Source organism: Hyperolius riggenbachi, chromosome 1, assembly GCF_040937935.1.
Source record: "Hyperolius riggenbachi isolate aHypRig1 chromosome 1, aHypRig1.pri, whole genome shotgun sequence".
In the NCBI taxonomy this organism is placed as follows: Eukaryota; Metazoa; Chordata; class Amphibia; order Anura; family Hyperoliidae; genus Hyperolius; species Hyperolius riggenbachi.
The window spans coordinates 631,077,847-631,093,731 of record NC_090646.1 but is presented as its reverse complement, the minus strand read 5'-3'; the positions used below and the strand labels follow the sequence as shown (position 1 = coordinate 631,093,731).

General features: G+C 49.6%; 1 protein-coding gene across 1 annotated transcript in view; it reads left to right on the top strand.

Annotated features, from left to right (window-relative positions):
- The first annotated feature begins 14,959 nt into the window (after window positions 1-14,959).
- LMBRD2 (LMBR1 domain containing 2) overlaps window positions 14,960-15,885 on the top strand; it is a 67,252-nt gene continuing 66,326 nt past the window's right edge. Inside the window, exon 1 of the mRNA XM_068251239.1 lies at window positions 14,960-15,063. The gene's annotated coding sequence lies outside the window, so the exon portion shown is untranslated. The remainder of the gene's footprint in view (window positions 15,064-15,885) is intronic.

Genomic DNA, 15,885 nt, shown 5'->3' with positions numbered 1-15,885 from the left:
AGGGTTGGTGTTTTCTCTAATGTCCCCATTGATATATAAGGTAAAATACATGAGGGTGCTTCGTTTCTGGTTCACTTTAAATGGCGCAGATGTGTGGTGGGGATACAAGGGGTTATTTACCCATAATTCTGCTGTCCGCCCTGCGTTCCAAACAGCTTGCATGCGTCCTATTGGTCGCGTTGCAAGCCTCACACCGACACACTTCCTCCTGGCTTGAAGGAGAAGTTCCCTGTGTTGAAGCTTGCAACGCAAACCAATAGGAATGTGTGCAAGTGTTTTGGAACGCAGGGCGGACTGTGGAATTACATAGCTCCCGGGACAGTCCCTCATTGGGAGTCCTGTCCCTTTGTTCCTCCTCATTTGTCCCTCTTTCAGGATTTTGTCCTTCTATGTAAATATATAAATGTATCTACTATTCCCATGCTTTAAATTGATATGTTACTAATTTAAAAATGTTAATATGAAGGAAAATGAACCAGGTTAGAAAGGACCAGTATGGTTTGAATTATAAAACGGCATATCTTTCTTATGAAATCTTTATGGTATGCATGACTAGGGGGTGTGATGGGGCGTGATCAGGGGTGTGGCTTAAATGTCGCTCTTTCTCATCTCAACAAGTTGGGAGGTATGGAATTATGGGTAAATAACCCCTTGTATCCCCACCGCACACCTGCGCCAATTAAGCCTCATTTGAATCACGAGTAATCACTTGTGATTACTCGAAAGCCCATCCCTGTTACCAGGTAGTACAGGCACGAACAAGCCAGTGAACAGTTCACCATCTAGCTACTGTGGCAGTAGTGCGCAGGTACTAGCGCACGGGTCGATGTGGGTCTTTGATCCCGTGGTCAGGAGCTCTCTGCGCATGCGCACAATGTAGTTACAACTATGTAATGAGCAGAGTGCTCTCAGGCATGGCATCAAAGATGCACTGCGCCAGGCCAGCGCATGCGCACTACTGCCGCCAGAGATATGCTTCCAACTAATTGAGTAGCAAGCTACTCGAAATTTAAATCCTAATGAAGCGCTGATTAATCGCCTGAGACCGCGGGTGACGAAGGGGTTAACTTTCCCAGAAGTCTGCGCAATAGTCTGCGCCCCATTACGCATTATAGAGCTGTGAGCCGCATTCCACGACTCACTACCACGCTTCTGGCTTTAATGCAACATGGCTCACTGGTCTCCTATGATGCGTAATGGATCACAGACTAACGTGCAGACTTCTGGGAAAGTTATCCCCCCCCGTTACCACCGGTCCCAGGTGATTAATCTGCACTTCATTAGCATTCAAATTCGCAATAGCTTGCTACTCGAAATTAGTCGGAAGCCCATCTCTGAATTCCGCAGCTCGCCTGTCCGGAAGTAGCTACATGGTGAGCGCCTGCCCATTGCTGCCGCAGATTGGCAGCCTGGAAGAAGCTAGATGGTGAACAGTTCATGGCATCACTATTCCCAGGCTGCGGTCCCACAAAAAAAATGTTTGTTCACCGCTCATTGCAAAGCTGATAATGAACGGCTCCTATTTTATAGGCACAGTGTGCACCAAAACCGCTAGCAGATCCGCAAAACGCTAGAGGTTTTTAAAGCAGATTTTTAGAGCAATTCTAGGCATGTTTAGAGACGTTTTCTAAACATGCCTAGCGGTTTTCTGGAGCGTTTTTTGTAGCAGATTACAAATATTGTTACAGTAAAAACTGTTACTGATGAACAGCTTCTGTAACAAAAACGCCTGGAAAACCGCTCTGATCTAGCATTTTTCCGAGCGGTTCGCGCTTTTCCTATACTTTACATTGAGGCAGAAACGCTTTTGCAAAGCGCAAAAGTGCTGCAGGACCCACGTTTGCGGTTTGCTATAAACCTCAAACCGCTGGTGTGCATCATCCCATTGAGATACATTAGCCAAGCGTTTTCACTGGCGGAAGCGGTTTGCGAAACGCTTCAAAAACCGCTCGGTGTGCACCAGGCCTTACATAGGAGCCATTCACACTTGTCAGCCTGCAACGGATGCATTGCAGTAAGCGGGCCGCACTTCTGTGCAGTCTGCGATAATAATCCTGGAAGAGCAGATGTGGTCCCCATATAGCCTATGGGGGTAACACATCTGCCCAGGACTACAGCTGGACTGGACACTACACAGTCTGCTCCCGCTGGCAACACATGATCCGGTGCAAGTGGGAATCGAGCTGTAGGGTTCTGTAACATTACATAACTACATAGGGGTTGATTCATTAATCAGCAGCGCAAGTAACAATTCAGCAGCGTCAGATAAAAATCAGCACGTGCGCAGTTGTGCTGCGTAGCATGTGCTCCTAAGTTACGCACGCTTTTTTTCTAAGTTACGGGCCCTCCTTTTATGTGCCATGCAATGTAAAGTAGCGCGACCGCAGCTTATGAGCACACGCTATGCAGCACTACCGCGCGTAATGTGTGCGTGCTGATTTTTAACTTGCGCAATCAACCCCATAGTTATTTGGGTTGAAAAAAGACTCACGTCCATAGAGTTCAACCAGAAAAACATTGAAATGCAATCGCTGAAAAGTGCTGTATGCACCGCGTTTGCTACAGTGAGGCTGGGAGCACACTAGGGAGTGCAGAAAACCAGGTGTTTCCTGCCCTATGTGTTTTTTCATTCTTCGGTGCCTTTGTGTTTTTCAGTATTTCCGTATTACCAATGGAGTAAAATACAGTAAATATAAAAAATGCAAGAAAACATGCAGTCCTCTGCATCTCCATCCAGACATAGTATGTGCGTATTACACACGGTTTTTTAAAATTATGCAGCAAGTTGTGCGATTGAGAAACGCACACTGTAAAACGCAAATATATAACCATACACTTTTTCTCCTTGCATGTGACTTGGACAGCCTATTGATTTCCCTGTCCGAATCCATATGTGGCAAAATGCTGGAAATCACCCCCAGTGGAAACAAGACCTAAAAAATATACAACCTGCACTAGTCTTCTGCACGACACATGCGATTCCTCATCTAACTCACTGGCTACTGTAACAAATTGTCAGTGTTCAATTTCAGACAAACGCACATTCCAAGATGCAAAACACTTAGGCAGGGGTCACACTTATCGGCTTTCGTACGCGTTTTCTGCACAGAAAAACTGACTTCAACTGAGAACTCATGTTAATCAATCAGGGCTCTTTCACATCAGGGCAGATTTTCTGCGTTTCAACGCAACGGGTAAAGTTTGCGTTACCCAAGGTAAAATGATAGTCCATAGACTTTCATTTTAGCTTTCACATATAACGCAGCGTTTTCGTGCGTTGCGTTACGACGCACCCAGACGCAGTTTTTTGGCCGACGCTAGCTTTACGCGTTACAATGTTAGTCAATGTAAAACGCACACTATGCGCGTTTTTAAAACGTCAACGCAGGCAATCAGTCCCAGAATGCAACAGAGGAACAATGTAGAAAGTTGAAAACTAAAAAAGAAAAAAAAATGACCTGCGTTTTGCTATGTGCTGTAACGCATATTAAAACGCACACAACAAACGTATGCGTTGAGCGTTCTCCAACGCCAGCTCTGATGTGAAAGAGCCCTAAGCAAGGTCACACTTTAATGCAGATTTCGCATGCAGAAAAAAAAGTGACATCTTGCGCAATTTGTCAGTTTACTCTATAAATTACATTAGCTGCTGTAAGGCAGGGGTCACACTTGTCTTTCAGTTTTCTGCAAAGTGTAGAAACTGAAAGACAAGTGTGACCCCTGCCTTAGAGGAAGGGTCAGTATCTGTTCAGTAAGAAGTCCTTGGGCAAGACTTCCTAACACTGCAGGATGGCCCCTTGAGTACATCCTTAGTGGCTGCAGCGCTTTGAGTCCAACAGGAGAAAAGCGCTTTACAAATGTTCGTAATGTTCGTAAAGTCTACATTTCCGCAGACACAAGTGCAATTCCTCCTTTTAATGGGAAAGTGTGGTTGATTCAGAGTCCTTTCACACAGTGTACGTTATGTTATGATACCAACGTAACGGTGCTGAAATGAAAGTATCCTTCGCTGCCATTGTAAACTCACATGTTACCCGGTAAGCAAAAAGCTTTGCGTTACTCCCAGTGGTGCTCAAATACCCCTTTTCAAAATTCGAGTTTGGTCGAATTCGAATAGTAAATTATTCGAGGTCAGTCGAATATTCGAGTCGAATAAATTTTACTATTCGATTCGACCTCGGACTTCGAGCTCACTATTCGAGTCGGTATTCGAGCTCATTATTCGAGCTGACTATTCGAATTGGCCTTAAATAGCTTCCTACACTTGTTTTGAGGGTGAATGATGCAAGAAACATCTTTTTTTCCAAGTAACAACAGCAAGTGATTATGTGGGGATGTTCCTTTAAAAAAAAAAGGTGAAAAGAGAAGTTGTGTCCAGAATTTTGTTCAGTACTGTATATACTTCTTCTTCTTCTTCTTCTTCTTTATCTTCTATATCTTCTTCTTCTTCTTCTATATCTTCTTCTTCTATATCTTCTTCTTCTTCTTTTATATTGTCTTCTTCTTCTTCATCTTCTTCATCTTCTTCATCATCATCTTCTTCTTCTTCGTCTTCTTTTTCTTCATCTTCTTCATCTTCTTCTTCTTCTTCTTCTTCATCTTCTTCATCTTCTTCTTCTTCTTCTTCATCTTCTTCATCTTCTTCATCTTCTTCTTCATCTTCTTCATCTTCTTCATCTTCTTCATCTTCTTCTTCTTCATCTTCTTCTTCTTCTCCTTCTTCATCTTCTTCTTCTTCATCTTCTTCTTCTTCATCTTCTTCATCTTCTTCTTCATCTTCTTCATCTTCTTCTTCATCTTCTTCATCTTCTTCTTCATCTTCTTCATCTTCTTCATCTTCTTCTTCTTCATCTTCATCTTCTTCTCCTTCTTCTTCTTCTTCTTCATCTTCTTCTTCTTCATCTTCTTCATCTTCTTCTATATCGTCTTCTTCTTCACTTATTTCTCTTTTCAATTTTTTTTTTTAAAGAAATGCAGCTATTTTTGAGCGTAACAAATAGCTGGTGGCGCACGCATGTTGGAAGCGCCATTGTATGTGCTCCCTGGCAGTGGAAACACACAGACAGCAGGAGGTAAATTCAGCAGCAGGAGGAGGAGGATGAGTGTGTGGCAGCAGGCAGTCAATGAGGCAGGCAGCGTGACATAATAGCCCTGGTACCTAGCGGTGATACCAGGGCTGTAAATAAACACAGCAGGCAGGAGGTCCCAGACAGCAGTCGTGCAGCCCACATCGTGTCCAATACACAACTGGGACAACACAGTTTTCAACCCGGGCACCTCAGAAAAATTAAACCTTTTGTTTTATGTTTTTTTGGTTTTGTTTGTAAAACAAATTACACAGATATATAGCTATTGTTTGACGTAATAGCTGGTGGCAGAGTGGCAGCAGAAGGTAAATCTGTGTACCCTGGCGTTGGGAAACACAGACAGACAGCAGCAGCAGGAGGAATGGAGGAGTAATTATGTGTGCAGCTATTGTTTGACGTAATAGCTGGTGGCAGAGTGGCAGCAGAAGCTAATTCTGTGTACCCTGGCAGTGGGAAACACAGACAGACAGCAGCATCAGCAGGAGGAATGGAGGAGTAGTGTGAGTGTGGCAGCAGGTAGGCAGCGTGACATAATAGCCCTGGTACCTAGCGGTGATACCAGGCCGTAAATAAACACAACAGGAGGTCCCAGACAGCGGTCGTGCAGCCCACATCGTGTCCAATACACAACTGGGACAACACAGTTTTCAACCCGGGCACCTCAGAAAAATTAAACCTTTTTTTTTGTAATGGTTTTGTAGTTTTGGTTTTACAACCAATTACACAGATATAGCTATTTTTTGACGTAATAGCTGGTGGCAGAGTGGCAGCAGAAGGTAAATCTGTGTACCCTGGCATTGGGAAACACAGACAGACAGCAGCAGCAACAGGAGGAATGGAGGAGTAATTATGTGTGCAGCTATTGTTTGACGTAATAGCTGGTGGCAGACTGGCAGCAGAAGGTAATTCTGTGTACCCTGGCAGTGGGAAACACAGACAGACAGCAGCAGCAGGAGGAATGGCGGAGTTTTGTGAGTGTGGCAGCAGGCAGGCAGCGTGACATAATAGCCCTGGTACCTAGCGGTGATACCAGGCCGTAAATAAACACAACAGGAGGTCCCAGACAGCGGTCGTGCAGCCCACATTGTGTCCAATACACAACTGGGACAACACAGTTTTCAACCCGGGCACCTCAGAAAAATTAAACCTTTTTTTTTATGGTTTTTTGGTTTTGTTTGTAAAACAAATTACACAGATATATAGCTATTGTTTGACGTAATAGCTGGTGGCAGAGTGGCAGCAGAATGTAATTCTGTGTACCCTGGCAGTGGGAAACACAGACCGACAGCAGCAGCAGCAGGAGGAATGGAGGAGTAATGTGAGCAGCTATTGTTTGACGTAATAGCTGGTGGCAGTGTGGCAGCAGAAGGTAATTCTGTGTACCCTGGCAGTGGGAAACACAGACAGACAGCAGCAGCAGGAGGAATGGAGGAGTAGTGTGAGTGTGGCAGCAGGCAGGCAGCGTGACATAATAGCCCTGGTACCTAGCGGTGATACCAGGCCGTAAATGAACACAACAGGAGGTCCCAGACAGCGGTCGTGCAGCCCACATCGTGTCCAATACACAACTGGGACAACACAGTTTTCAACCTGGGCACCTCAGAAAAATTAAACCTTTTTTTTTTTTTAATGGTTTTTTGGTTTTGTTTGTAAAACAAATTACACAGATATATAGCTATTGTTTGACGTAATAGCTGGTGGCAGAGTGGCAGCAGAAGGTAAATCTGTGTACCCTGGCAGTGGGAAACACAGACAGACAGCAGAAGGGCAGTACACAGCAGCCCACTGTAGGTGTAAAATGTGTGGCTGCAGGCGACGTAATAGTCAAAGTGAACCAGGCTGGCTTAGTGAGCAGGAGCCAGGAGGTGGTAAAGGGTGGTAAGGCACATTAACGATGGTTCTTAGCCAGTTCATGTCCCCCTCTCGCCGACAACAGGGGCCAGGAACTCGCCTTCCACCCACGCCTGGTTCATCTTGAGAAACGTCAGTCTGTCCACAGACTTGTGAGACAGACGTGAGCGTTTCTCGGTGACCACACCACCAGCTGCACTGAAGCAGCGCTCGGACAGCACGCTGGAAGGGGGGCAGGACAGCACTTCCAGGGCGTACAGCGCCAGCTCGCTCCAGATCTCCAGGCGCTTGACCCAATACTCCATGGGATCAACAGGGGCATCGCTGTCAAGCCCGCTGTAGGACCCCATGTAGTCAGCCACCATGCGGGTCAGGCGCTGGCTGTGACCGGAGGAGGATGCTGCTGCATGCACCTCCTCTCTAGTCACTGCTGCCGGAGCCTCTACAGTCCTGTAGAGCTCGTGGCTGAGAGACAGCAGGTCTGTGGGGCGCTTGCTGCTGGATGCAGGCACCTGCTGCTGCCTCTGTGCTGGCTGCTGGACAGTGGGGGTGGAAGGCTGGGGGAAGGCTTCCTCCAAGCGCTCAACAAGGGCCTGCTGCAAGCTCCTTATTTGTTGCGCTGGGTCTCCTCCTGCAGGCGGCAGGAACTGGCTCAACTTCCCCTTGAGGCGTGGGTCCAACATCATGCTGATCCAGATGTCCTCCCTCTGCTTCATCTGGATCACCCTGGGGTCCCTGCGCAGGCACGTCAGCATGTGCGCTGCCATTGGGAAGAGGCGGGCCACGTCTGCTGGCACATCGACGGCAGTGCTGCTGTCCTCATCCTCCTCCTCTGCCTCGTCAGCCTCATCCTCTCTCCACCCCCGCACCAACTCAGCTGCACTGTGCTGCTCCCCCTCATCAGCAGCAAGGTCAGGGACCTCCACCAAGTCCTCCTCCTCCTCCCCCTCAGAGGTGGACTGTGCAGCTGCTTGCCGCTCCTGCTGGTCCAAGGCTGCCACTCCCTGTTCCAGCAAAGCATCGAGGGCCCTGTTCAGCAGACAAACCAGGGGCACCCACTCGCAGACCATAGCATGGTCCCTGCTCACCATGTTAGTGGCCTGCAGAAAGGGAGCCAGCACTAAGCACACCTGCTGCATGTGCCTCCAGTCATCATCGGGGACGATGGACGGGATGTTGCTGGTCTTGTCCCTTCTCTGAGCGGCGGAAACAGTGGCCAGGGCAAGGTACTGGTTGACAGCGTGCTTCTGTTCAACCAGACGCTCCAACATCGCCAGGGTGGAGTTCCAGCGAGTCGGAACGTCAAGGATCAGCCGATGGCGTGGCAGATCCAGCTCCTTTTGCACGTCTTCCAGGCTCGCACAGGCTGCAGCCGAGCGCCGGAAGTGACGCACAACGTTCCTTGCCGTTTCCAGCAGTTCGCCCATCCCCTGGTAGGTGCGCAAGAACTTCTGCACCACCAGGTTCAGCACGTGGGCAAGACAGGGGATGTGGGTCAGGTTTCCCCTGTCTATTGCGGCAACCAGATTGGCCCCATTGTCGGCCACCACCTCTCCGACTCTGAGGCCTCTGGGGGTCAGCCAAATCCTCTCCTGCTCCTGGAGTTTGGCCAACACATGGGTTGCCGTCAGCTTGGTCTTCCCAAGGCTGACCAAGTGCAGCAGCGCTTGGCAGTGGCGGGCCTTCACGCTGCTGCTGAGGCGGGGGGTTTGGTCAGGTGTGCCGGAGGATGGCAGAGGATCGGAGGAACCTGCTGCAGTTCCCCTGACCCTGCGGGGTGGCACCACCCACTGTGTTGCTGCTGCTGCTGTGCCCGCTGCTGCTCTCCCATCCTCACCCCCTTCCACCAAGCTGACCCAGTGGACAGTGAAGGACAGGTAGCGGCCTGTCCCGAAGCGGCTGCTCCAGGAGTCCATGGTGACGTGGACCCTTTCACCAACCGCGTGCTCCAGCCCTCGCTCCACATTGGCCATCACAAAGCGGTGCAGTGCAGGAATGGCCTTGCGGGCAAAGAAGTGTCTGCTGGGGAGCTGCCAGCCTGGGGCTGCGCAAGCAAGCAGCGCACGAATGTCGCTCCCCTCCTGCACGAGCGTGTACGGCAGGAGTTGGGAGAACATGGCCCGTGCCAGCAAGCCGTTCAGCTGCCGCACGCGACGGCTGCTGGGAGGCAGAGCCCTAACCACCCCCTGGAAGGACTCGCTCAAAAGGCTCTGGCGTGGCCTTTTGCTGGCACGGGAATCAGCAGACACAGCGGAGGAGGCCACTGAGGACTGGCTGCCAGAACAGGCCTCAGTGTCGGCGGCAGGAGTTGCAGAGGGGGGAGGAGCAGTGCGTTTCCGCACTCCTGCTGGTGCTGCTGGAGGAGCAGGAGGGCGGGTGGCTGCTGTTGCTGCTGCTGCTGCAGCTTAAGGCTGTGCAGTGATGGGTGTGGTGCCACTGCCAGCACCAGATGCCTTCAGCCTCTGAAACTCCTCATGCTGGTGGAAATGTTTTTCGCAGCAAGGTGGTTGATGAGCGAGCTGGGGTCTGCACCTATGCTCAACTTCCGCTGACAGTGGTTGCAAGTGGCGTACTTGCTGTACACAGTGGGCATGGTGAAAAATCGCCAGATTGGTGACAGAAACATCCCCCTACGGCATGGAAGCGCTGCTGCCGACTGTCTCCCTGTGGTGGTTGTAGGGGGGGGGGGCTTGGGTGCGGCTGGGTGGTGGTACTGGCAGATGCTGCTGCTGCTGAGCCTGAGACACCAGCAGGCTGTGGGACCTGCCTACTGCTGCCAATGCTTGCAATGATGCGCCTCCTTGCAAGGCCCACAAGCGCATCCTCCTCCTCCTCCTCAGAGCTGCTGAGGACGACATCCCCTGGAGGTGGTGGCACCCAGTCTCTGTCTGTCACCGGTCATCATCATCCTCCCCCTCCTGAAACATGTCCTGCTGGGATGATGACCCCCCAAACTCCTCTCCTGATGCATGGATGGGCTGCTTGACTGTCGCCACAGTCTTGCTGTCCAATCCCTCATCCCCCAAAGTGCCCATCAGCATCTCCTCCTCCAAATCGCCAACAACAGCAGACAATACCCTGATGGTGCCTGGGGTAAAAATACTGCTGAGTGACAGGTAGCCAACTTGTGACGGTGAACTGGCCTCCTCCCCAGACCCTGCTGGGCGGCTGCTGCGAACAGGGGTGGTGGTGGTGGTGGTGAGGGTGGAGGCCTCGGATGCAGAGCTGATGGCGGGCTGCTCATCCTCCGTCATGAGTTGCACCACAGTGTCTGCATGCTTTTCCTCAATGGGACGTTTCCGACCCGGCTGGAGGAAAATCGGAGCAGGTGCTACACGCTGCTGCTGCTGTGTCTCTGCAGCGTGAGTTGCAGATGCTCCTGCTGGGCGGTGCCCAAGGCGTCCACGGCCAGTGGCTATGGGAGGAATGTTAGCCACTGACGCTGCTGCTGCTGCTGCTGCTGCGGAACTGTGCATGGTGGCGCGGCCGCGGCCTGCCACAATGCTGCTCCCTCTCCTCCTGATTCCCTTGCTGCCCTTCGCCTTGCCCAAACCGCGCTGGCTGCCACTTCCAGACATCTTCGATGTTTTGGGCGTAAAGACAAAAGTTTTTTAAAAGGGCGGGTTAAAAGTGGGGTACTTTAATGGAGTGGGTTGGTGGGTGAGGTGACTGAGTGAGTGTCCCTAGTACAGTAAGTAAGTAGTAACAGTCAGGAAGTACAACTAGAAGTTACAATAATCAGTAGTAATCACAAGGAAATTTAGTGTGTGTACACTACAGACAGTGAGTGCAAGCACGCGCAAACACGCGCAGGAGCTAGCCTATGAACAGTGACTGAGTGAGTGTCCCTAGTACAGTAAGTAAGTAGTAACAGTCAGGAAGTACAACTAGAAGTTACAATAATCAGTAGTAATCACAAGTAAATTTAGTGTGTGTACACTACAGACAGTGAGTGCACGCACGCGCAAACAAGCGCAGGAGCTAGCCTATGAACAGTGACTGAGTGAGTGTCCCTAGTACAGTAAGCAAGTAGTAACAGTCAGGAAGTACAACTAGAAATTACAATAATCAATCAGTAATCAGAAGGAAATAGAGTGTGTGTACACTACAGACAGTGAGTGCACGCACGCACAAACACGCGCAGGAGCTAGCCTATGAACAGTGACTGAGTGAGTGTCCCTAATACAGTAAGTAAGTAGTAACAGTCAGGAAGTACAACTAGCAGTTACAATAATCAGTAGTAATCACAAATAAATTTAGTGTGTGTACACTACAGACAGTGAGTGCACGCACGCGCAAACACGCGCAGGAGCTAGCCTATGAACAGTGACTGAGTGAGTGTCCCTACTACAGTAAGTAAGTAGTAAGAGTCAGGAAGTACAACTAGAAATTACAATAATCAATCAGTAATCAGAAGGAAATAGAGTGTGTGTAGTGTGTACACACTACACAGACAGTGAGTGCACACACACACGCAGGAGCTAGCCTATGAACAGTGACTGAGTGTCCTAGACTCCTATAGTACAGTAAGAGTAAGTAGTAACAGTAAGTACAACTAATTACAATAATCAATCAGTAATCAGAAGGAAATAGAGTGTGTGTGTACAGTACACAGACAGTGAGTGCACACACGCAGGAGCTAGTAGCCTATGAACAGTGACTGAGTGTCCTAGACTCCTATAGTACAGTAAGAGTAAGTAGTAACAGTAAGTACAACTAATTACAATAATCAATCAGTAATCAGAAGGAAATAGAGTGTGTGTGTACACTACAGTACACAGACAGTGAGTGAGTGCACACACGCAGGAGCTAGTAGCCTATGAACAGTGACTGAGTGTCCTAGACTCCTATAGTACAGTAAGAGTAAGTAGTAACAGTAAGTACAACTAATTACAATAATCAATCAGTAATCAGAAGGAAATAGAGTGTGTGTGTACACTACAGTACACAGACAGTGAGTGAGTGCACACACGCAGGAGCTAGTAGCCTATGAACAGTGACTGAGTGTCCTAGACTCCTAGTACAGTAAGAGTAAGTAGTAACAGTAAGTACAACTAATTACAATAATCAATCAGTAATCAGAAGGAAATAGAGTGTGTGTGTACACTACAGTACACAGACAGTGAGTGAGTGCACACACGCAGGAGCTAGTAGCCTATGAACAGTGACTGAGTGTCCTAGACTCCTAGTACAGTAAGAGTAAGTAGTAACAGTAAGTACAACTAATTACAATAATCAATCAGTAATCAGAAGGAAATAGAGTGTGTGTGTACAAGACAGTGAGTGCACACACGCAGGAGCTAGTAGCCTTAGCCTTAGCCTATGAACAGTGACAGTGAGTGTCCTAGTACAGTATAACTACAATACTAAATACAGAATCAATCAGTAGTAAAGGACAGCAGAAATACTGGTATAGATGAGAGAAATATACTAACAGAGGACAGGAGAGAACAGCTGCCCACACAGGCAGGCCCTGAGGCCTAAAGCTGTAAGCTTGCCTGCAGCAGCTGTCTCTGTCTATGTAACACAAAAGCTACTAACTAAAATACAATGTCTATCTAACTAACAACAATATAGGTGTGTATAGGAGGTGTATGTGAGCAAAAACGCTAGGTAAATGACCGCAATAGAGCTCTTGCTAAGCCAAAGCACAAAGGAGCAACTCTCTCTCTATGCAAGTCTCAGGCAAGGACGGAGAAACGGAACATGGCGGCCGCTATTTATAGGGTAGGGGCTGGCCAGGGTCCCCCTCTGTGATTGGCTGCCGTCAGAGGGCCTGGGAGCCCTCTGATTGGCTCTAAGGACATCAATCTGGGCTATGACGCTATTCGAGCTCGGTACCCGAGCTCGAATAGCGCCGTTTGCTCGAATAGCTCGAATAGTGAATGGGCTATTCGCGTTTACTCGAATAGCCCATTCGAATAGCTGCAGCTATTCGGAGCTCGAATACCGAGCTCGAATAGCTGAAAAAGAGCTCGAATATTCGAGCTACTCGAATATTCGAGCTCTGCTGAGCACCACTGGTTACTCCGCAGGAACCCATCGCACCGGAAAAAAAGTTTATGTTTACTTACCTGGAGGTTCTTTCAGCCCCATGTAGTATTTGAGCTCCCTCAGAGTTCTTCAGGTCCCCTCCATTTTTCTGCTCTCACCCCAACTTGTGGATTATGGCGCATGCGCTGTCCCAGGCCTTCTCGAACATGACTGGAAGAGTCCTCATGCTCAGTTACAGTCTTTACAAACTGTGTACACACAGAATGCTCCAGGGCAGTGGCGTAACTAAAGAGCATGGGGCCCCTGAGCGAGTTTTACATGGGGCCCCAAGCACTCTATTGTTATGGAGCCCCAAAATCTATTAAGGACAGCTGCAGCATCAGAAAGGTGTATTTAGAGTAAGTAAACAGTTTGTTAAATTCTTGCTGACCGCTCCATGCCAATTGGTGTGAACGCGACGGCAGCCCCAGGACCGGTCCATGCCAATTGGCGTGAAGTCCTGGGTGGGGGCATAGATTGCAGGGGATCGCACGCACCGATTGTTGCTAGGAGACTGTTGGACATCGTCTATTTACATGGAACAGCGCTGCGATCTATGGCAGCTCTGTACTGTATTTATCTGACACCATGTCATACATTCTTACCTGCTTTGAAATGTGACCTTATCTCTGCTTAGATCTATTGAACCCTGAGAGCATTTGACAATAAAGGTAAAAACAAACTGTAATCAAATGAGATTTCAGTCAGAGTACATCACCAACATGCAATAAAAGATTAAAGGCGTCCGCCCAGCGGGAGGGTCTGGCGGGCCCATCGTTGGCGGAAGTAGGGCGCGTGAAAGCGCCTTTAGATGTGTGAAAGCAGACAGTCTGCCTAGTACACACAATGAGATTTTCTGGCAGATTTACTGCCAGATCAGTTATTCCCAACATGTCTGATATGATCTCCGATCGATTTCCCATTCACTTCTATGGAAAATCGATTGGAAATTTGTTCGGAAATCGAATCGGACATGTTGGAAATAGAAGATCTGGCAGTAAATCTGCCAGAAAACCTCATTGTGTGTACTGTCTAGGCATTATGTATAACGCCTGCTACACACCATGCAATTTCCTGTCAGATATACTGGTCATATTGATTATTTCTGACAGATCCAATCTGAACCCAATCGTTTTTCTGATCGAATTTGTGTAGAAGTGATTGAAAAAACGATCAGAAAACCACTCATTAATTAGATTGGACATGTCTGAAATAGTTGATTCGACCGATCTATCTAACAAGAAATTTGCCATGTGTGTACCAGGCATAAAGGCCCGTAACCACTACGCAAGTTTTCCAATGATTTTTCTGGCGAGCGGCAATTTTTTGAGCAATAGTTTTTGCGATCTCTCGACGTCAGTACATGATTACACGAATGACACTTAGTGATGCGCGGTGACAGCGAATCTTAAGATCCATGACGACTACTGCGCAAAGTACCACGATTGCTTTAAGTCTCGTTCATGCCAATCGTGTGCCGTCGTGTGTACCAACCACCAGGAAGATGGATCAGGGAGAGCTTGTCGTTGTGGAAAGTTGCCGGGATCCGTCTTCCTGGCCAGTGGTTGGAGGCGGCGAGGCGACGCCACGAGGACAGGGCGCACACTGAGCCACCGACCTGCGGTTTATGGCAGCCAACAGATCTCTCTCCGATCAGATTCGATCAAAGAAAGATCTGTCAATCGGTTGATCAGCTGCCAAAATCATGTGATAATATGGGTACCTGTAGGCAAGCTTTTTATAACTTTGCAAAGCTGAAACAGCTAATCACTGCGCTGTCTGCTAACTGGATCTGATAATATATGACTAGTCACGTCCATAGGTGGCAGTAATGTGTTTGGAGATGAGTATAGATTAGATTTTACGCGATGGTCTCCGACAAAATGGCTCCTGTGCTGGAGACACTCCCCCAGCGTCCCGCAGGCAGGAGAGGGCAGTGTGTACCGGTGGGTAGCGCTGCAGGGCGGAAGTTCGCCGGAAGTGAGGTGACAGTGGCTTGTTTCTTGTCTTGTCAGCTGAGAGCTGCGGGCCGCAGAGTGAGGGGGAGCCGGGGATGCGGGGACAGCGCGCTGCCTGAGGACAGGAGGAGCAGGTGAGAGCCGAATCCCACCCATCATCCTTCCTGCCATGTCTCCTCACTGTCTCCTCCTGCTGGGGTGTCTCCTGTGTGTCTCTCCCTGCTGGGGAGTCTCCTGACTGTCTCCTCCTGCTGGGGTGTCTCCTGTGTGTCTCTCCCTGCTGGGGAGTCTCCTGACTGTCTCCTCCAGCTGGGGTGTCTCCTGTGTGTCTTTCCCTGCTGGGGAGTCTCCTGACTGTCTCCTCCTGCTGGGGGGTCCCCTGTGTGTCTCTCCCTGCTGGGGAGTCTCCTGACTGTCTCTCCCTGCTGGGGAGTCTCCTGACTGTCTCTCCCTGCTGGGGAGTCTCCTGACTGTCTCTCCCTGCTGGGGTGTCTCCTGTGTGTCTCTCCCTGCTGGGGTGTCTCCTCACTGTCTCCTCCTGCTGGGATGTCTCCTAAGTATCTGTCCCTGCTGTGGTGTCTCCTGAGTGTGTCTCCCTGCTGGGGGGTCTCGGGTGTCTCCTGAGTATCTGACCCTGCTGGGGTGTCTCCTGAGTATCTGACCCTGCTGGGGTGTCTCCTGAGTGTCTCTCCCCGCTGGGGTATCTCCTCAGTGTCTCTCCCCACTGGGGGGGTCTTCTAAATGTCTCTCCCCACTGGGGGGGTCCCCTGAGTGTCTCTCCCTGCTGGGGGGTCCCCTGAGTGTCTCTCCCCGCTGGGGGGGGGGTCTCCTGAGTGTCTCTCCCCGCTGGGGGGGTCTCCTGAGTGTCTCTCCCCGCTGGGGGGGGGGTCCCCTGAGTGTCTCTCCCCGCTGGGGGGGGGGGGGGTCCCCTGAGTGTCTCTCCCTGCTGGGGGGTC